Source organism: Manis pentadactyla, chromosome 1 (assembly GCF_030020395.1).
Source record: "Manis pentadactyla isolate mManPen7 chromosome 1, mManPen7.hap1, whole genome shotgun sequence".
In the NCBI taxonomy this organism is placed as follows: Eukaryota; Metazoa; Chordata; class Mammalia; order Pholidota; family Manidae; genus Manis; species Manis pentadactyla.
In genome coordinates, this window is record NC_080019.1 from 229250751 (window position 1) to 229272228 (window position 21478).

Consider the following 21478-nt stretch of genomic DNA (forward strand, 5'->3'; position numbering starts at 1 on the left):
TGGGGTGCTCTTGCGGGGTGAGGCCCGAGTTCGGGGCACTGTAGGAGCCCGTGGCCAGGGCATGGGTGCTCCGCAGCCGGGCCCGGGTGCAGCCCCAGCTCACCCTCTGTGGCCGTGACCCCCCAGGCCGCTTTTCCTTGCCGAGTCTGTTCCTTTTCTGTAACAGGAAATAAAGCAGCCAGGGAGTTAGACACACCTGAGCCACGGTGACATGTTGGCTGTGCTGGGCTTTACAGGGCTTTACAGACCAAGGAAGGATGTGGGGCTCGGGGACACCGGCCGACTGGCGCCCGGCATGGCGAGGGTGAGGCCGAGTGGGAACCAGCCGCACCAGAAAGTTTGCTGCATGGTTTGCTGGGGTGGGGGGTTGCTTTCCAAAGCCATTTTATGGAAGACTTTTCACTAGCCTGACGCCTTCTGCCTGTCCTGCTGTGTAGCCTGGGGTGGTCACAGAGGTGCTGGGGCGGGCCTAAGGGAAGCACCCCAAAGTTGTCCCCCAGTCTTGGGAGGCCCTGGGCTGCACCCCGTCTGTGCTCAGACGACAGTGTTCCCTGTCCCCTCCGGTGTTCCCGAGACGCCGAGGAAAGAAGGAGGGCCTGTTTAGCGGTCAGGATCTAATCCCACCGCAGCCCAGGGGGTCCTTGAGGCCGGTGGGGAAATCCAGGGCTCAACGCCCTCCTGTGAGGCTTGGTGGTGTCTCCACAGCCTAGCAGCTGCTGGGAACCCACCTGACCAGCTGGGGCTCGCTCCCGTGGCTCGGGTGGGAGACCTCTGACCGTCTCTTGATTTAAGTGTTCCCCAGAAGAGGAAAGAAGTCTAATGCTAAGGAGCAGAACGTGTGTTGAGGAGCTTCTGGCCTGATGCGCCCTGAGAAAGGAAGGGCGGGGAGTCCTGGAGTGGCCCCTGGCCTCGGTTTCCTCCCCTGTGAGATGGGCATAGGAGGTGCCCCTTGCCTCCCGTTGGGAGAATAGAACATCACTTGCAGGAGCCAGCGCTCCGTGAGCCTCACGCACAGAGCCTTGCCTGCGGGCACTGCGGGCTCCCCGACCCGGCACCCCCACCACCCACCCACCGTCAGCCCGGGTCACTGCCTTTGGGAGCGCGGAAGCTTTGGAGGACGGGCTGTGGCCCCGGGTCCCAGTTTGCCAGCCTGCTGTGTGACCGAGGAGGGTCCTTCCCTCCCTGGGCCTGACAGTCTCCTCGTCTGTGGGGCAGGGACGATCAGCTTCCCCACGTCTGGCACGGAGTCTTGGTGAGGAGCCGAGTTCCCCGGGGGACATTCCCTAATGGCTCGGGCTGGCCCCAGGGAGGGTCTCCCGTCCTGGTGCAGGTCAGGCTCAGCAGACCCTGTGGTTGGGGGACCGCCTCCTTCCGCCCCCCACCCCCACCCCGGGACTGCTGTAGGGTTTTAAAATCACAGTCACAGCCCATGCCCGTTCAACCCCTGTGTCCTCTCATGAATGGTGCATTTCTTGGCCCTAGGATTCTTCCCCCAAACCCCAACCATGTCCCTAGTCTTCAGTGACTTGGGGCAGAAAGACAAAGTACAGTCTGGGGTCTCTGGGGTCAGTGTTGAAAGAAGAGAGGGGATGCAAACTCAACAGTCCAAGCAGGTTTACTGCCGCCCTGAGAGGGACCCTCTGTCCTGGGCAGCAGAACAAAGGAAAGAGGGTCTCTAACCGGTCGAGAGGCTTTTTCTGGCCCGGGGCTTTGGTGGGCTTTTTGAGGGGAGGAGTCAGGGGAAAGGTGGGCTTGTGGCTTGCTGACGTCCTGGGGAGGATGCTTGTAGCCTGGGGAAGATGACACCCAGGCCTCTCTGTGATGGCGGGTGGGCTTATTCGAGAGGTGGTCCTCAGGCCCGGATTCTGTCAAGTGTTTGTGGCCACACTGGCGTTTCAGACGGGGGGCATGTTCCCCTCTGTGCAGTGAACCGATAGGACCTGTGTCTCGAGCCTTGCCTTCCTTTGATTTCAGGCACCAGACTAAGCATTTGATGCCTATTTTCTTGTCTGGTCTTCCCAGCAGGTCCCCTACTAGTGACTGGCTCTCCTGCTTGCAGACAAGGCAGTTGGAGGCAGGGGGGTTGAGTGAATGACTCTTTGCCAAGCTAGTAAGCCCCCAAGGTGACAAATAGGCCCTGTGGTCACCGTAGTGCCTCAGAGCTGTGCCCCACCATGCACGCGAGGCACGTCATGGAAAGAACACTGCCTGGGAGCCGAGTACCTTGGCCTTGAGTTCCTGCTGTGCACTTTGTGACCCCCCCTTCCTCAGTATCATAAAGTAGGGAGTGAAAAGCCCAGTGGGGTGTGTGCCCAAGTGTTTTGTAACCTGGAAAGCAGCATCCTCATTGAGGCACTATCCCTTGCGGTCTGCTGAGAGGCTGGCTCCCATGGGGTGGGGAGGGGGTTGGCGGTGCTCAGGCTTCCCTTTCCCCCTGCTCCCCTTAGGATGCAACACCAAGTCCCACACCCCCCGTCTCCCCATGACGCCTGTGCCTCCTATGGGCCGCGCCCAGGAAAGAAGTCACACCAGTCAGCGTGGCCTCAGTGCCTCAGTGATTATAATGGGTGTTGGGGAGCAGTAAGTGTGGGCAGAGAAGGACTCGAGACCACCCAGATCCGAAACTGGAGCTGAGCCCCCTCATGTTCTCAAAGACCAGCTGGTATCTGAGGTCCCGATTGTTCTTGAGTTTCCTGAGATGTGTGGAATCCACGTGCTCGTGAAATGCAGACCACAGCTCTGCCTGGCAAAGCACAGGCTCTCGGCGAGCAGATGCTGTTTCCCGGGTGTGCGTGTGAGCAGAGCGTCACTCATGTCACATCTTCACTCTGATCCTGATGTGTCTTCCTTTCACCTGTGATGAGAAACTGAAATAAGGAATGTGGTCCCAGCCTGCAGCTGGGTGGCCATCTGGAGCTGGAGGTCCTGACGTGTGGGTCTCGCCTCCTTCCCGAGCACGGTAGTTTGCATGTGGCATGCTACAGCTGGTGGAACCCTGGCATGTTGTCTGTGGACCCTCATGGGTGATACCTGGGGTAGAGGCCACCTGTCACCTGAACTGCATACTTGCTTGTGTTTGATATTATGTTATTTTCTTATTTCTAACAAGAGTGTGAACTTCCTGTGGGCAGGCTTCCCTCTGTCCTGAGTCCTCTATTGCTCCTGGCACTTGGGTGTCAGGTAAACGACCATTTAATGAAGCATCGCTGTGTCTACATCAGGCACCTTGAGGTTGCTTTAATTGCTTTGACTATTTTCCTAATATTGGGGGGTGAGATGGGGAAGCAGTGGGAACAGAGAGGGAGGCAAACAGACCTCCTTTGGGGGAGACTGATTGCTTGATGAAAACAACTGAAAATTAATCAAGGGAAGGCCCTTGATACATGTTGGGAGGCCTGCAGGGGGAGCTCTCACACCCACCACTCCATAAATCTCTGACCCCCCACAGACTGGCGCCTTACAATTCACACTGTTAGCTGCTTTACCACCCAGGAGGAGGAGGGAAGACTTTCTATCTGCCCCAGCAACAGCCCAGCCAATGAGAGACTGTTGTCACAACTCAGCCAATGAGAAGCCATGACATGTGGGTGGGACTCCCAGTTTCCTTCTACGGTGATGTTGCTTAGAACAATCCACCTAGTCCCCTTGCTTTCTTCTAAAAAGGAGCCCCCCTATCTTGTCCTCAAATACCTTGTGGTTTTTGCCTTAGTTTGCCTGTCCCAAACTGCAAGGCTCTGCTGTTCCAGAATAAACCCATTTTTCCTGGTAAAATGACTGACAGTTTTAATTTTAAGGTTAACATCACTCCGAGATCAGCAGTGGGATCCAGAGGAGACCCCCCAACCCCACCCCACACACCCCACCCCCCACCCCACCCCGGCAACAGCTCCGAGGCCGGACAACCGCAGAGCCCATCAAACCTGCTGCTTTCCTGCTGACCCTGCAGTTTGAGGGTAAGTCTCCTGGATTTTGAGCTCCGCTGTCTTTGCGTTTTTGAGCTCTCCAGGCTTAATTCAGATCTACTTCGAGGCCGTGTTCTTGGAGTCCTTGTTCAGCCTTCTGTCTGAGTCCTCAGAACCGACTCCCTGTGTTGTGCTGGCCTTCAGTCTGACTCCTGTTTGGAACCAGACAGACCGTTCCTGCTAGAGCTGTGTGGCCTTCCATTCATATCCTTGCAGATACTGTACTGTTGCTGTTGAAACCCTGACTTTTGGAGCTGTGCAGGCTGTCGGTCCAATTCAGTTTGGAAGGTGACTTCGAGATTTTGGCAAATGGTTCCTACACCTCTGTTGAGATGGTCATGTGGTGTCTGTCCTTTATTTCATTAATATGGTGTATTACATTGATTTTTTTCATATGTTAAACCAACCTTGCACTCTTGAGGTAAATCTCACTTGGTCGTGGTATATAATCATTTTTATGAGTTTACATGCTTTCAGTTGCTAGTGTTTTGTTGAGGATTCTTATGTATATGTTGATAAGAGATGTTGGTATGTAATTATCTGGTGATGTCTCTGTCTAGTTTGGGTATTGGGGTAATGCCTCATAATACTCCCATTCTCTCTCTCTCTTAAGCATATATAGAATACATCAATTGGGCTTGGAATTTTCTTTGTGGGAAATTTTTGGATAACATGATCAATCTACTTACCATAGGTCTGTTCAGATTCTTTTATTTCTTCTTAAGTAGTTCATTTTTTTAAAGAGTGTGTCCACTTCTTTTAGATTATCTAATTTTTTGCACCATTTTTTTTTACAATAGTTCTCCTGGAAATGAATTATCTTAGTTTTCATTCTTCTGAAAATGTCATTTCATGCTTATTTCTAAAGGACGTTTATTGCTGGATATAGAATTCTAGGTTGAAAGTTTTCTTTCAGCACTTTGTAAATATTGTCCCAAGTCTTTCTGACCTCCATGGTCTCTTCCAAAGAATTCATACTCAATCAAACCATTTTTCCCTTTATATGTTGTTTTCCTGTGGCTACTTTGAAGGTCTGTTTCTTTATATTTTCAGCAGTTTGATTGTGATATGTCTGGGCATGGATTTCTCTGAGATTATCTTGTTTAGGGTTTGTGAGTTTCTTGAAACTATCAATTTAGATCTCTTGCCCAACATGGGAAGTTTTCAGCCAATATTTGTTCAAATATTTTTCCTACCTAGCACTCTTCTCTTCTTCTGGGCCTCTGATGACATGTATGTTAAACCTTTTGATCTTTTCCTGCAGGTCTGTGGGACTCTGTTTACTTTTGTAATTCTTTTCTTCTTTGTGTTTTCCATTGGATAATATCTATTTAATCTGTCTTCACATTCACTCACTATTTCTTCTACCTCCATTTTGCTATTGAATCCATCTGGTACATCTTTTTGTTTTGAGATGATTTTCTATTTCATTAGTTTCAGCAGGGTTCAGCCTTACTTTTGGAGCATGGTTTTAACAGCTACTTGATAATTCCAATACCTATTTTATCTCAAGGTCAGTGTCTATTGATTCTTTTTCCTTATAATTGGAGAATTTCCTGATTTTTCATATGCTAAGTAATTTTGGATCATATTCTGAACCTTTTGGATATTAACAGTTATCTGAGTCTTATTTATATCTTATGGAGATTGTTTTTCTTTTTTAAGCAGATGATTGACCTAGTTGCAAGTTCTGACTTGCCTTCTATGGCAAGGTCAGTTTTCAAAGCCTGTGGATCTGTCCCATGTGTGTGCGATCCATTGTCCAGTCTTGGCTGTGGGCGATGATCTATTCCAAAGTGCAAATCTCAGAGCCATGGGTATGCTGCTTGGGATTAGAGCCACAGTGAACAGCCCAATGTTGGTATGCCACTTTGTGGTATAACTCCCTTGAGCTCCCATCTCTCTGCAATCTCTCTGACAGCCCTTCTTTGCTGCATACTTTCTGTGACTGTCCAGAGCAGAAAAGAACCCATGGGGATTCATCCTCTTGTTCTTGGAACTACCGTTCCTCACCTTAGAATCATTCTTTCCTCTAAGCGTTTAGGTGCCTGCTCACCTCTGCGCTGTGCCATGGGACTGGGACCGCCAGGGGCTGAGGTGGGAGAGGCCAGGAGAGGGCAAAAGCAGCCAAGGGGATTTCTCTGAACATTGGGGTCTCCTTTTTTTTGCTCCTTAGACTACAGAGGGTTTCTGTTCAGGTCATTCTGTCCCTACCTAGAGGCCTCCTGGTTCTGGTCCTTTGAATCTTGGCTGGGTGATAACAGAGGGAACAGAACAGTGGGAAATGCCCACTGGTGTGGAGTTTCTAAGTTCTAGTTTCCTTCTCCAACCTCCCTGCTACCAGTTACTTTTCAGAGTCCCAGATATCCATGTTTTCTGTCCACTTTTATATCTGCACTCACAGAGAGACGCTGGGTGTTCTTACTCCTTGCCCGGAACCGGATCCCCCATATTAGTCTTGATGTCACTGTTTGCAAACCACACAATGTTATTTACCAAGCGTGGTTTTCTGAGACCCCAGGATATGTTCGTAACATGTATCATGGAATTCCCAAATAATGCTTATGATTAAATAAGCCTTCATTTTCTTTCATTTAAAGGAGGGGCTGGCATACCGTGTCTGTTAAGGGCCAAATAGTAAATATTTCAGTCTTGTGGCCACACGGTCTCTATCACAACTTCTTAGCTCTGTTGTTATGACGTAAAAGCCATCATAAACGATGCACAAACTAATGACGATGGCTGTGTTCCAATAAAACTTTGACTCTAAAATTTGAATTTCTTACACTTCTCACTTGTCATGAAATACTATTACTTTTAAACCATCTTGTAGTTGGCGGCCCAGGTTCAGCCCATGGGCCAAAGTTTGCCAATCCTAATTTTTCTCATTGATGGCTGTATAGCCCCAAGCAGCAGCACATCTTGATCATAAGGGTTGTTTTCTATGTCTTATGGACAAAACAAAGGTAGGAAAGGAACAGGGGTTCCAGAAATCCTACAGTGTTCATACATCAAACCCGTAAACCAAGGGAGCATTTCAACCTGCTTTTGTATTTCTTAGGATGTGTAGAGAGCAGACATGTTTTATCTTGATTTATCCCCAGATTATGCTGTAAAATAAATACTTTAGTTCTCCTCTTATGGTTGAAAGACTACAGCACAGAGAGGACTACCATGTCCCAAATCATGGCTATACCAGGCTTGTGGCCAGGGCCAGGGCTGTTGCTCCTCACGGTCTAGGGCACTGCAGGTGTCCTGTCTCCATTTTCACTGTCTCTGTACAAAATAGGCCTTGATCTGTAAGACCCTTGTGTTCGGGTCTGGGCTTGCTCATGAATTACTGCATGCCCTGGGCCAGGTCTCTTCACTTCTCTGCGCTCTACTTTCTCTGCCTATAAAATAGGGGGTAGGACAAGCCGTGTCCGTTACTCTGTGGTTTTGTGAGTTTTGGCAGTGAACATCCTAACCACAGAGGGACCCTGGGAAGACGTGGTGATGCATCTCGTCACTAGAGGGCCAGGGACAGTTGTCCAGGGACCACACCTTGGTGGTCATGGACACAGCTCTGTAGTAACTAATGTTGGCCACGTTATTTAGTGCCCTTTTTTTTGAGCGCTAATCAATGCAAGTCAGCAATAAATGCTTAAGAAACCCTGGGCCTTGATGAAGTACTGATAGACCTTGTTTGAAATCTGTTCTGCAAATAGTAAAGCATATCTGAAAGACTTTATGGGATAGTATGAAAGTGTTCATTCTTTCTTTGTTCTTTCTACAATTTAAAAAAACCACTTCTGTTACATGTCTTAACTATGTAGTTGATTTAGTGTTCTTTCAAAGGTGAAAAAGGAAAATGAAAACAGTCACAAAAGGTCTAAAAGAGGAGAAATGAAGTCACGCTTGAGGGCCTGAGCTAGAGACTTTAGGACGCAGTCCTGTACCGTGTTCCCATGTCACCACAATGAGACTTGGTCTCTACCTTCAGGGAACTTAGAGTTTGATAGACTTAGTGGTTCTCAACTGGCATGACCCTCCCTCCGTTTTAGAAATGAGCAGGGCAGTTGTAATTGTCACAAATACCTAGAGGTGTAGTTGGAATTTAATGTGTGGCATTGCATCACAATCAACAATCATCCTCCCTGAAATTCTTGCAGAGCCCCTGTTGAACAACACTGGGTGAGGAAAATAAATGATAGTAAGAGGACTGGCCTCTGAGCCCCTCTGTGCTCCCAGAGCTCTACAGGGACAGGTCCGTATTCTTCGATCTGCAGCTCCACATTTTTAAAAAATCCCTAAAACTGAGTTGGATATTTTATGAACCCATTTGGTGGCAAAACATGACCTGAATTGCTGTGAGATTTTTAGATTTTTTTTTTAAGCTGAGAGCTGTATTTTTTTTTTAGTTTTACTGAGGTATAATCTACATGCAATAAAATTCACCTGCTTTAAGTGTAAAACTGATTTTTTTTTAGTAAGTTTATTGAGTTGTATAACTTACTACAGTTCAGTTTTGTATATAAAACTTTTGTTTGGTACATGAGGAAGGGAAAGACAGCTTGATGGATTAATACCCCCTTCCGTTCACATTCAGTCCCACTGGTAGTTGGAGAGCTCACGCTGAGGGGCTTCCACAGGTGCGGGGCCTCAGGTGGTGTGATCCTGTGCACTGAAACACAAGATCCTGCATCTTGCTAGGCTGCCTAATTCAACAAGAACAGGTAACGGCCCTCTATGGGTTTTAAAAGGCTGAGATACGGGTTCATACTTACGTTGTCTAGACTCTGCTGAAGGAATTGAACAAGATGCCTGGCGTCTCTGTTGGGAATATTTCTGCTCCCCGGATGTTACATCAGGGTAATTCCAAACAGAATGGGCACCAGACCTGCTCAGACACCAACAGTGAAGCTTCCCCTGTAGGAAGTATTATTTGTGATGCAAACTGCAGTTAACCCCCAAGGAACACCGGTGCCCTAAGGCACAGCCTTTCCCAGCCTGCTTGGCCACAGGGAAGCATGATGACGCTCTGGGGAAATTATACTTGCTATTTCTCTCAAACTGAGGGCTGAGAATTCCTGGACAGCGGGGTGGGGGGACACTGCGCTACGTAAAACCGGCTTGCAGGTCCCGCCGGGCCTCTCCGTGGGCCCTGCCATGCGGCATACACAGGATAGTGCGGGTCCCATCGTCTCGTGCTGGGGCCCTTCTCGCTCTGTTCCAGCGTGGTAGCCACCCTGCTGGCTCCACAGTGCCCAGCACGCTTTCACCCCTGGCTGCCCGGAATGCGCTTCCCCAGGTAGATGCTGGTTCCCTCCTGATCACCAGGTCTCTGCTCTAGTGCCGTCTCCTCAGAGGTCAGCCTGGCCCCATCCTCTAGAATAATGGCATCTACCCCCCACCGCCTGCCCCGCCTGATCCCCTCCGTGGACCCTGAGCGCTGGTCCCCTGCCCCCGCCACACAGTAGGACGTCATCTCCCAGAGGCAGGGGCTACTTATCTCCAGTGCCTGGAGTGGGACTCGCCGTGTGGAGGCCACTTGATGGCTGTTTGTTGAGTGAACGGAGCTTCTAGCGCAAGGGGGATGGTGGACAGGGGGCCTCTGGAGCCCGCTGTGCCCCCCACAGCCCCCGGGCCCCCCCAAGAGCCCCCGCACTGTCCGCTGCCTCCCTGTCTGGAACTTGAGCCCCCTCGCCAGCGCTTTTCCACGGGAGTCCCTTCATGGCGTGGCCAGCTCCTGCGGCCCGGGTCTGTTAGGACCCTCCCGCCTGTCGGCCCCGCTGCCTCCCCTCCGGGCTCAGCGCTGAGCCTCGGCCGCTTGGCTCACGTGGACTCCAGCCACCTGCTAACGGAGGACGCGGGCCCGCCGTCCTCCCCGAGGAGGTGGGCAGTGAGCCGGGCAGTGCTGGCGCTCCTCACGAGAACTTGCGGCTGGAGTAGCGTTTCCACCCTGAATTCCTCGCGTGCCTCCCCCGAGTCCCGTGCTGTCGATGAGAGCAGGGCCGGGCTGCCTCGCTCACCCCAGAAGCCTCAGCGCAGGGCCTGGCCTGGTGCCCGTCCTGTTTACTGACGAGGCATCGCTGAGCTTCACTTCGGCTCACGTGACCTGTATTATTATTGATGTCAGAAATCACGCTTTCGGAGTACAGTTACTCACACTGTCCCCCCAGGGCCCGTAGGGAGCAGTGGTTTCTCATGGTGACAGGGCCTTTGTGGCTCACAGGCCCTGCCGTGACGTTGGACTAGAGGCAGGTACGCCCCGTTCTCTATGTGGGGTGCTCACAGATGTTCAGCCCTCAGAGGCTCCTGAGCAGGTCACTGCTGTCACTTCGTTTAGGGGCGCCCCTGTGACTGTGAACCACTCTCAGGCCCTCCGAGGGAGCCCCGTTCCCCTGCCCTCTCCGCAGAGGGCGTAAGCCCGGTGTTCGGTTACTGAGGAATGAGGACCTGCCATCTAGGATTAATGTGCGGAATCGTCGCAGACATGCAGCCACTGACCAAAACCGTGCTCGTAAAATATGAGTAAAGCCAAACGCCCACATATCCATTTGGCTGCCACCAAGCCAGGCTTTGGCGGCCACTCCACCAGCACTGCCCGTCATGGTCACTGCTGGTCTCCGTGTCGCTGACCCGCGGTCAGTCTTCAGCCCTGTCTGTGCTGGGGTCACCTGAGCATTCGCCGCAGGTTAACACCTGCCCCCTCCTGGAGGCCCCGGGACGCGGTCAGCACTCCCTCCTCAGTGACCTCACCCGGCCCCTGGTTGTGAATATGTCCAGAAGCTAACGACCCGCGTCCCTCCGGCTCACGCCTGGCTCCGGCCCTGGTCCGTGGACCCACCTGCCCTTGGAGAGGTGCGCCCTGGCCCCTCGCCCTGCGTGTCCTCCTCCGAGGCACCTGTCACCAAGTCCAGCCTGTCACCGTTCTTGCCGGTTGGCGGGTGTCATCCGTGTCCTGCACTGCGGCGGCAGCTCCGCGGGGGAGGCCTTCTGCTCGCGGCTGCAGCCGCAGCACCAGGGCCCAGGACGCCGCAGAGCCGCCACAGGTCCCTCCCCTCCCGCCGCTCAGCTCCCCCTCCGCCCAGCCGCGCTCCGGCCCCTCACTGACGATGCTCATCGTGGGGATTTCCTAATAGATCCGAGTGGCACAGCGGCGTCTTTGTTTCTGTACAGCCCTCTCTGATGGACGTCAGACATTGTCCTATGTGGTATTAGGCATATTCTTTGTGACTGATTTGGGGAGGGCACTGGAGTAGTACAAAGAGCTGACTTCAAAACTAGATACCTCTGGGTTTTAATTCTTGCTCTGCCACCAAATAGCTACCAAGCCTTAGTCAAAACACAGCAACTGTGGCCCTGAGTTCTCTTATTCCTAAAGGGAAGGTTTATTTCATGGGACTGTTGGGAGAAAATAAATGCTGAATACATGGAGTGCATCTGGCATAATTCAGCAGTGATGAACTGTTAGGGTGACTGTCCTTAGCTGTACACGTGATCTTTAGGAGGGCCTGCAATTCTAACATCTTTAAATGCGAAGTTTGCATTTTACCTTTCAAATGTTGGCAGTTGGTCAGAAACATAACTCAAATACAGCATAGTTTCTGTGGTAAAAATCATATTTGATTTGCATTGTTTCAACTTAGTCTTTTTTAGTAATTTATTTAGCTACAAAGTTCAAGACTGCTTTTCAGTAACATTCACTTAACTAGAGTGCTTAGGCATGGAATGTTCTGGAGGAACTAAACCTCTTAATTAATGAGAAAGGAACTCATTTTGTGGGGGAGGCCCTTCCTAAGATGCCTTTATATGTCCACTGAGCATAATTCCCAAGTGCACAGCGAGTGCCCAGTAGATAGCGGTTACTTGTCTTTGACCTTGGGACACCTTAATTTCTGTCTTGACTGCCCTTAGGTAAAAGCTAGAGAAAGTGTAGGTGGTGTTACTAAACACAAGCTCAACACAGGCTTAAAGATATCTCAAAGGAGCCTTTGGCTTCGAATCCTAAATGTCACCAGTGGCCGGGTTCGTGAGAAGTACTGATTGTACCTGCTCAGAGAAGGATAGCAGGAGGCTTGGGTCCAAAGGGAGCCGAGCGAAGTCGAGACAGTGCACGCCGACACACGGACTCCCAAACACACTGCTAAATGAGAACGCAAGAGCGAAATAGTGAGCTCAGGTCCAGCCGTTACGTATCCCAGGGCAGCATGTGGTGAGTGCCGAGGGAACAGGTCAAACCTGGTTCTGTGATTTCAAAGGCGGAGTGCTGAGCCAGGCTGACGATGGTCGGAGGCGGCTGCCTGGACAGAGTGGGACTGGACTGGGCACGGAAGGCTGAGTCGGACGGTGTCGCCGGGGCAGGGGACGGGGTCGGTCTGGCAGGGACAGGTGGCTGGAGGTCTGGCCGGTCTGTGCTGTCCCCTGTGAGCCCCGGGCAGTCTGCTGGCCACCTCACAGCTCCCCTGCGGACACAGCTCATTATCCCCAAGTCACAGCCTTGTGGCTTTCCACTCCTGATTTTGGGTGTTCTGTGGACTTTGGTCAAGATGGGGTTTGTCCGCTGGCATGGCGGGAGGGGGCATGGAGGACCAAGTCTGTCATTAGAACCATTTATTTCCCGTATGTTGGACTTTCTTTGGAGGTGGGTCCGTGAGGGCCGCCTTTGGCGGTGGGTTTCTCTGTGGTGATGTGATGGACGGAGAAGCAACAGAGATGCGGGCCTTAGACGGGAAGAAACACGGCACCATTCTCAGACACTTGCCCCCATCCCCTGAAAACCAGATGCACGGATCACGCCGGGAGGCGGGCACGGAGCAGTGGGGTGGCCGGAGGGAGCTGTTAGGGATGGGTTTGCTTGCTTAGCTCTCTGGACTGTTTCTGGGAAGTCATGGCTGTTCATAGTTGGCAGTAGAGCTGGGGGTGCGTGGCCAAGAGCCCACAGTCAACACAGGCCTTGATGTGAGTCCTGGGGGGCTCTGGGCAGAGAGGGGGAGGGGGAGGGGAAGCTGGGAAAGGAGCGGCTGCGACCCTCCCAGGGGAGCCGAAGCTGCAGGCGTGTGCTTGGGTTAAACATGAGCCCTTACCAGGAAAAAGCCTTATGTTTTAGGACCGCCCCAATTTAAGTGTCCGTGGGAGCCCACGAGCTTTATCGGAAAGGCTTACTTACAAAAAGCACGACCCCCATGGCCGTGATCGGGAACCCCACCCTGACTGGGGGCCCCAGACCACAGCCGGCCTGGCCTGCTTGGCCAGCACTGTCCAAATAACAGGTTCTGGGGAACGTGTGGCCCTACGGGAGTGGGACTCGTAAAATTCCCTGGAAGTGTTAGACATCGGGGATCACCCTGGACATCACCCTGGTTTTACAAATGAGAAAACTGCCGCTCAGCCCTCAGACTGACTTGAGGCCACCAAGCTCTGTCTGTGTGTCTGTGTCTCCCTCTTCCTGTGATGTCTGTTTGCAGTTAAGTCCTGAATGTATGTGTCTGCCCCTGACCTGTCGGCCACCTCACCTTGATGTTTCAAAGCACCCAACCTGGACACCCCCAGAACAGAACCCAGACCTCCCCAAGCCCGGCCACCCCCAGCCTCCCCTGGTCCCGTCCACGTAGATTTGGACACTACGAGTCTGGGGGCTTGGGGGATCCTTTCTTACCCCTGATCCCACCCTCAGAATCATCCACCAGTCCCGTCCTCTCTGCCTCTGGGGTCACTGTGAACCTCTCTGCATCTGTCCACCTCTACGATCCCTTTCTGATCTAAATGACCATCATCTCCTGCCCCTCCAGTGTCTTCTCCGCAGTGGCCGGATGGCCTTTTAAAAACAAACCTGAGCATGTTGCTCATCCCTCTAGATGCCCTTTCGTAGCTGACTTGCACGTGACCCGAGCCTGGGCTTCCCATCCGGGCCGCAAGGCCCTGCGTGGCCCCTGCTCCCTCCACATCCCTGCCTGCCCTTTCCTCTGCCTGCGATGCTTCAGCCACGTCCACGTCATTTCAGTTTCTTTAAAATGACCGGCTCTGATTGCCACAGGGCTTTCAAACTTGCTCCTTCCACCTGGAATGTCCTGGGCATCCATTAGTTTCTAGCTGAAATGTCACCTCCTTCGGGCCTGCACTAATTCCTCCACCTAAAAAGGCCCCCATGTTGTTGGAGAACCACCACCAGACCTGCTTATTTTCTCAATAGCATATCTGTGACTGTTGGTCGGTTTGGTCCCCCCCTGTCTGGCTGCTGTCAGGGAAGGGCCTGTGTGTGCTGCTCACCCGTGAGCCCTGCGTCTCCGCTCCTGTCCTCTTACTCTTCCTTCCTTCATTCCACTCCAGCCACACTTGTCTCCTTGCCGGTCCTCAGACATGCCAGGTTTGCTTCTGCCTCGGGGCCTTTGCACGTCCTGGGCCACTTGGTTAGAAGGGTGTTTACCCTGTTGTCTGCATGGTTGACTCCTGTTTTCTTTAGAGCTTTACCCAGTCACCTTGGTGAAGAGGACCCGGGCCCTGTGTGTGACATCACCCCTGCCTCTCTGCTTCATTTTTTCTCCCTACTGCTGTAGGCACCACTTGCTTACCCTTCTTACTGTCTGTCTCCCCCACCAGAGGCAAAGCTGCAGGAGTCTCTGTGCTTCCTGTTTTTGCAGTGCTCTATGCCCAGGATCTAAATAGGCCCGGGCACAGGGGCCCGTTATGAATGTTTGAGTGAGTGAATGGACGACCGCATGGACAATGTGCGCCTGGAGACTGGCACGGTGGACACTCTGTGCAGTTTTTCATTATGGTGAAATATACATAAAATGCACCATTTTAGCCCCTGTTGAGTGTGCAGTTTGGTGGCATTATGTGCACATTGTCGCGAGGCTCTTGCCGCGACCTGCTCTGTGCGCAGAGAGGAAGGGATCTGAGAACAAGCGAGTGACTCGGTGAATGGGAGGCAGACTGACAGTAAAGGCATCCTAACCAAATGGCCCAGGACATGCAAAGGCCCCAGGGCAGAAGCAAACCTGGCATGTCTGAGGACCGGGCGGGTGCTCTTTGCCCTTGGAGGAGGAAGGGTGGTGCAAGCGGGTCTCACTGCACTTGGGACCTGCAGCAAAGACGCTCAGGAGGCGGCCCCTGCTCCCCAGGCAGCCCCACCCCACATCCCTGCTGCCCCACCATGTGCACTGCGCGCACGGGCCCCACATGCACACCCTTCTCTGTGCTTGAGGCTGCGGCCTTGTGATGGTGCAGACTCACGGGATGGTGTGAAAGGTGCCCATCCTCCTCTGACCCTTTCTTCCTTGGGTGCCCATCACCCAGGACCCTCTGCCACCCTGGGGGATCTCAGGCCCCGTAGGAGACTACTCCCCTGATGGCAGTGCTTATTTTTGATTCTAAGGTCAAGCGGATTATATGGGACACAGAATGTTAAGTGTGGGTCAGAATTGTTGACCATAAAATTCTCCTGGACGGATGGGAAGGGAGCCTTGTCTCAAGCCCTTAATAGTCTCTCTGATGAACCCGCTGAGGTCCCTGGAAATCCGCATTTTGGTGCACGTCACACTCCAGATCCTCTGTGCTGAGACCCACCACAGGCCCCTCTGTTCTGTCACATGTCCTGCTTGGGGACACGGCAGCAGTGTCCTCTCTCCATGACCCCACTGAAGCCCTAAGACGAGAGCATCGGGCGGCACATCCAGGACCTGGGTCTCCTCTGCCGAATCCCCAGCACTGTGTCCACCCTGGGATGTGTCTGGTACTGAGCTGGGCTGGGGTGTCCTGAGAGGACAGGCATGCAGACCCCAGGGGAGCTCCCGGTGCAGCGCTGCGGCCAGGCCGCCTGCCCCACGGGGTCATGACCACCAGCACGTTCTGTGCAGGGGGAGCTGTGGGCCCAAGGAGGGGGGACATGCTGCGTGTGGGGGGGGGGGGTTGCAGGTGAAGGTCAGGGGCAGTTTACAGAGGCACCTGCCAAGGCTAGAGATCTGCGGGTGTGGCCGAGGGGGTGGCTCAATGCAGAAAGGGGTGCAGGGCAGGGTTGCGGTTCCGGCCCGCTTCCTGTTTGGTCTTGCCAGTGAGGGACCAGAACTGGGTTTCACTGGGATGGTGTTCCTTTCTGCTGTCCGCTCTAACCGTTTGCTGTTTGTCTTGCATCCTGCCTCATTAGAGATAGTAGTGCCCATCGGGGTTCCTGAATTCCCACGTGGGCCCGGTGGGCAGTGTTATAGGCCCAGGGCCAGATGTCACTTTGTGGGTACAGATGGCACTTGGTGTCTCCTAAGCTACAGGATTGCCCAGCCCGGCGGAAATAGAGCAGATCCCTGAATGTTATTTCATGAGTATTAATAAAGACACACACCCATCGGCCTAATCTGCTTTGGCAGATTTTTTCTATTTATGGCCATTTCAAAAAACCCCAGTCCATTCTCTTGCTTTACGTTAAAGGGTGTTGGGTTGCTGGTTGCCGTGTGGGTAATACTTGTTCTCCGCAGCAGAGGCATATCTTTACCTCCCGCTCAGCAGGAGCCTTTAGGGGAACCTTTGACTGTCTTGCTGGAAAGGGGGAAAATACCCCTTCATTGGCAAGGTTTTTTCTGTTCTTGAAATTAAGCTTACAAATGGCTTAACAGGTGTAAAAATATCAATTATTTTTAACATCCATTTACACAAAATGAATTGATGCACTTGTATCACATGATGTTATGAATCATGGTTTGAGCAGGGCCTCCACTTAGATAACTGTGAAAATCAGGATTTCAGCTTAGGAACTTTCCCCCAGTTACTTAGTTTCGGCTCTAATTAAAAGCAGTCTGCCTTATGATTTCTTGAAGCTCAAAGCCTCAAGTCCCTTCTTCCTCCACTAACACCCTTTCTTTTTTTAATCTAAAAAGGTGTGCACCAGGGGAGGCCCGGCAGGAGATCATGCTGGCCTGCCTCCCCGGGAAGCTGTGTGACCCCCGAGTCCGATCACAGCCCCGGGGAGGAGCACACGTGTGGGAGCAACTTCGCCATTGTTTACTTCATCAGTTTTTACATGCTCTGCACCTTTCTGGTAAATGATCAGAGTAGCTGCCCTCCGAATTTGCAGGTATTTGTGTGACCTCTGGGATTCAGACCAGCAAGGGTGCCTGTCAAATCGCCCGGGGAGTTGTGTTGACGAGCCCTCTGGGCTCCCTTCGGCAGGTGGAGGGTTTTGCCATTGGCCTGTTACTAGCGCCTCTGTTCTGAGCAGGGGCCTCATGCTCACTAACAGGCCTGGGGCCTCGTCCCCCAGCTTCTCGGGGCTGCTGGTTCCTTTATAAAAATTTCCGGGCCAGCACACTTAGCAGTGACGTCAGGGTGTATTTGGTGGAAGTGAAATTGTGAAACTGCAGTGTGAGCCACAAGACCAGATAACACATAACATGTCCCCTGCCCTCCCCTGGGCCAAACCAAAGCCACTTGGGGAAGCTAGAAGCCCGCCTTTTTCTGAAATGTTCTCTGGAAAGAAAGTCTTCACAGTCTCTCTTGGAGAAGTGGGTTCAAATGCTTCATGACCCTTATGATCAGGAAGCACGTACCAGGGTCTCACCAGGCCCGTCCCAGGACAGCTGACACTCCCTCCTTCTGATTTGCTTTCACAGATCATCAGCCTGTTTGGGGCGGTCATCACGGACAATTCTGATTATCTGACCCGGGACTGGTCAATTCTGGGGCCTCACCGTTCAGAAGAATATGGTCAGAATATGACCCTGAGGCAAAGTAGGTTGAAAGGGATTCCGTGTGGCTTGTGCAGGCTGTGGCTGGAACGCTGGCTGTGACCGTGGGAGGCGGGAGGGCCTGGAAGCTGCCCGGCCCTCATGCTGTACTTCGTGTCCAGGGGAAGGATCAAGCACCTGGACGTGGTCACGCTGCTCCGCCGCATCCCGCCTCCCCTGGGGTTTGGGAAATTATGTCCGCACCGAGTAGCCTGTAAGGTGAGCCCCCCGTTTGCGTGTCCGACGGCCTCTCTTGCAGGGACTCTGCTTCCTTCAACGAGCCTTCCTAAGTGACAGTCTGCCAAGCCTTCCAGCCACACTGGGGCAGGAGAGGCGAATAGGTGGGCCTGTCCTGGGGAGCTCTCAGGTTTTAACAAGACACCCTGTTGGCCAATAACAATAGGAAGGGCATTAGGTCATTGGGTGGATGGGCAGGAGAGAGGTGGGAGTTTGTCAGAGCAGGAAGGACACTACAGAAAAGGCGCAGAGAGCCTGACACGGGGCAGGGCTGCAAAGGGACGCACTCTCCCCTGCTGTCTGCATTCTGGTGAGAAGCTCTTCTTCCCGTAAAGAGAGACTAGTCGCCATGAACATGCCTCCAGCGTGACGGGCCCGTCGTGTTCAGTGCAGCCCTGGTTGCTCTGGTCCGAACAGCTCCTACATCAAGGCAGAAGGTGGCCATTTCCCAAAGCAGGACAGAGCAGGAGAGGGAAGGCGTCCAGCCTGCATCCTCCCCTGGGGGCGGGCCCTGCATGCAGAGAGATTGTGCTGGGCGAGCCAGCTGCCAGGACCAGGAGGGAAGGAGAGAGACTTACATACACTCTGGTTCAGTCCTGAACCAACTCTGCCAAGTGGATGCTGTCATGAACTCCCTTATGGATGAGCAAACATCAGAGAGGGTAGGCAATGTGCCCAAGCTCACACAGGAGCTAGAGACCTACTTGGTATCTGACACAGCAACCCACTTCTGCTGCTGGGCCCCAGCTCAGGTGCCTACATCTGTCCCACCATTGAGGACCAGGGAGTGGTGGTGCTGGACTGGACCTGGGCCGTCAGTGCTGCCGTCTGTCTGCTGTCCACGAACACGTGGCTGGAGCCCTCAGCAAGCAGCCCCTAGTTACGAGGGCAGGTGAGCCTCTGGCCTTCCCACTGCCCCTCTCTCCCCAGATCACAGCAGCTGCAGGCCTAGACTCAGGTAAAGCCCCCAAGTACTCACCCAGCCACTCGACCCGGTTGTGGGCCCCCCTGCCAGCAAGCCCTCCATACGGGGACTGGACCCCGTGCTACATGCCCCTGGTGCAGGTGGAACAGAAGCCTGCCGTCCCTGCACCGCTGCTCCTGGTACACGGACGAGCCCAGCGTGTCCTACTGGACCTTCGCACCAGCCAGCCTGACTGTCCCCTGCAGCTTCTGCCACAAAGACAGTGACGAGCAGAGGAGCACAGACAGCCTGGTGGAGGCTGTGAGTATGGCTCCCCAAGAACGCCGGGGGCACAGCATGGCCACTGCTGACTGTTCCGAGGCAAGTAGGGCACTTAAAGTGTGAACTGCCACCGTGGGGGCACCTGGGGGCACTTGCTGTTCCTGTGAGTACCACTCACTTACAGTTTCCCCGGTGGTTTCGCCTCGCTGGGCTGTGTAGTTTTGAGCTCTGGCACTGATGTTTAGCTGTCACAGATGAGGCCTGGCAAGCCGAGTGGCTGAGTCCCGGTTGCATATCGTGTACCTCATGCCCGGGGACTCTCTGCCGTCTCCCCCCAAGCCTCACGTTGCATTCCTGCCGTGGGCCCTCTCCAGGTCCTGATACCCGAAGGCTTAGGACGGCACACAAGGGACCTGAAACTCGTGTCGGCAACAAAACACGAAATTGCCAATGCCTGGGACTTAACCATGGAAGAGATGGAGAGCGTGGCCAGCGGGGCAGGCTACAGCGTCAAAAGCCAGACCCCGGCAGAGAGACAGGACAATGTGGCAGGTGAGATGATACGCGTCACCACGCTGTAGCGCCCAGGGAGGGGCGCCAGAGGGCAAGGGAAAACTCTCCTCCTGGTTAGGGAGGTTTAGGCACTAGCGCGGAGTCTGTGTTCAGTTAGGCTTTGGTACAAGTGATGTCACGCCTCCAGGAGGCCATCGTGCTGGTAGGGTGGCAGGTCCAGCTGTCTGGGAGAGGACCTTACTCACGAGGCATCCAGGGATGCAAGTGCCAGTTTATGTGAGCACCATTCAGGTGGGCAGTGTGTCGGGCTGTGGGTGGCTGTAACTGGAATGACAGTGCACTCCCAACAGGTAAACTTAGATCTGCTATTGTAGATGACATGGTCTACATTTTGTGATTAGAACTGCAGCACTATCCATGCGTTGTAATAATTACAATTCCCCATGAAATCTAGAAATTAGTAGTATTTTTACTTGGGCTACACAGAAGTAGAAGAAATAGAGCCAACCCTCATTTCAGTGAAATTCTTTTGGGGGTAAAATTTTAAGTTGAAGAGATTTAGAAAATTACTTTGTAAATCTCTTCACAGTCTTGTGTCTGGGCACAGCAGGAACTGTCCAGGTAAAGGCCCCCGGGGACTGGAGATGCTGTCTGAACAACACTGGGCTGTGCATGAAGTGTGTTTATATGCACCTGAGTGGGGGCTGAAGTTTTCACTGGATGCCCTCATGCTGAGGTTGTCCTTCCTGATGAACACCTGCCTTGGACCATTAGACCCGAGAAGGCTGCCAAGTGCTGGGGCAGGGATTCCGCACTGTCACCAATATTTGGTTGAAAATTTTTAAATAACCTGATTTTTTGGGGGGTACATGACAAACCTCATCTTAAAAATACTTCAAGGTTTGTAAATGACTAATATTGTAGTTGGGGGCTCTCCTTGCAAAGAGCTGGTGTTCCCAGTGGGAGTGCCCAGGGTGGGCCCTCAGAGGGCAGTACACACAGTATGGTGGTTTCTTAGCCTCACCAGCACCCACCTCACCTGCCAGCCTCTCTCAGCAGGCGATGTCCTGGAAGAGCATTTCCCCCCCCAGTGCCAGAGCTTTCTGGGTAAAAATTCCTCTATTCAGCTTCATATGCCAACAGAAGGCCTCAGCGTTGGTTTCTGTTGAGAAGAAGTGGGTGAGTGGACAACTCCTGGCACAGCAGGCTCACCAGGCTGCCCAAGGACAGACAGGTTGGGGCCCTGGAGCCACTCTAACAAGCAAGGGTAGCTTGTGGTCTCCACTGCCAGACCCACCCCTTCACACCCGAACCTGGGGCTCCAAGCCTATTAAGTGGGGCACTGAGACCTTGTTTGGTACCTTTCACCTTCTAGGATCCTCCAGAGCACACAATTTGGACATAAAAACATCCTCTGGGGGGGTCGCAGTACGACAGGCCCACCACCTGGGGTCCTCTGGATGCATAATCCTTTCTCAAGCTAATTGCTTAACTGGAAAATACTCCTTCCCTGTATCCTGAGGACGCCCAGTGAAGAGGACACAGCAGCCTAGCAAGGACTGCTGACCCTGAGGCCCCCGAAAGTAGCGGGATGGTATTTCATCGGACACGGTGCAGGCAACTCCAAACCCTGGGTGGGGCATGTGGGACAAACCTTCCCCATCAGCAGACGTTGCTTTTACAGCCTCAAGGGAGCAGAGGAAGGAGGCCCCTGTCCTGGCAGCAGCCTCTGATGCCCAGAAGACAGGGCACCACTGTGGGTAAGGCCAAGGGACTGGAGCCCTGGGTTTAAACTGCCAGTGGGGAACAGACCGGGTGGCTCTGGAAGGAGCCCCGTGCCCCATGTGCAGTGATGAACACCAAGTTGGCATGCAAACCTTCCC

General features: G+C 53.1%; 1 long non-coding RNA gene across 2 annotated transcripts in view; it reads right to left on the reverse strand.

Moving 5' to 3' along the window:
- Positions 1–2542: 2542 nt before the first annotated feature.
- The window catches only part of LOC118908689 (uncharacterized), a 52260-nt gene continuing 33324 nt past the window's right edge, over positions 2543–21478 (reverse strand). For both annotated transcript variants that reach the window (XR_008999482.1, XR_008999483.1), the window contains one exon: positions 2543–2854. This is a non-coding gene — a long non-coding RNA (uncharacterized LOC118908689). The remainder of the gene's footprint in view (positions 2855–21478) is intronic.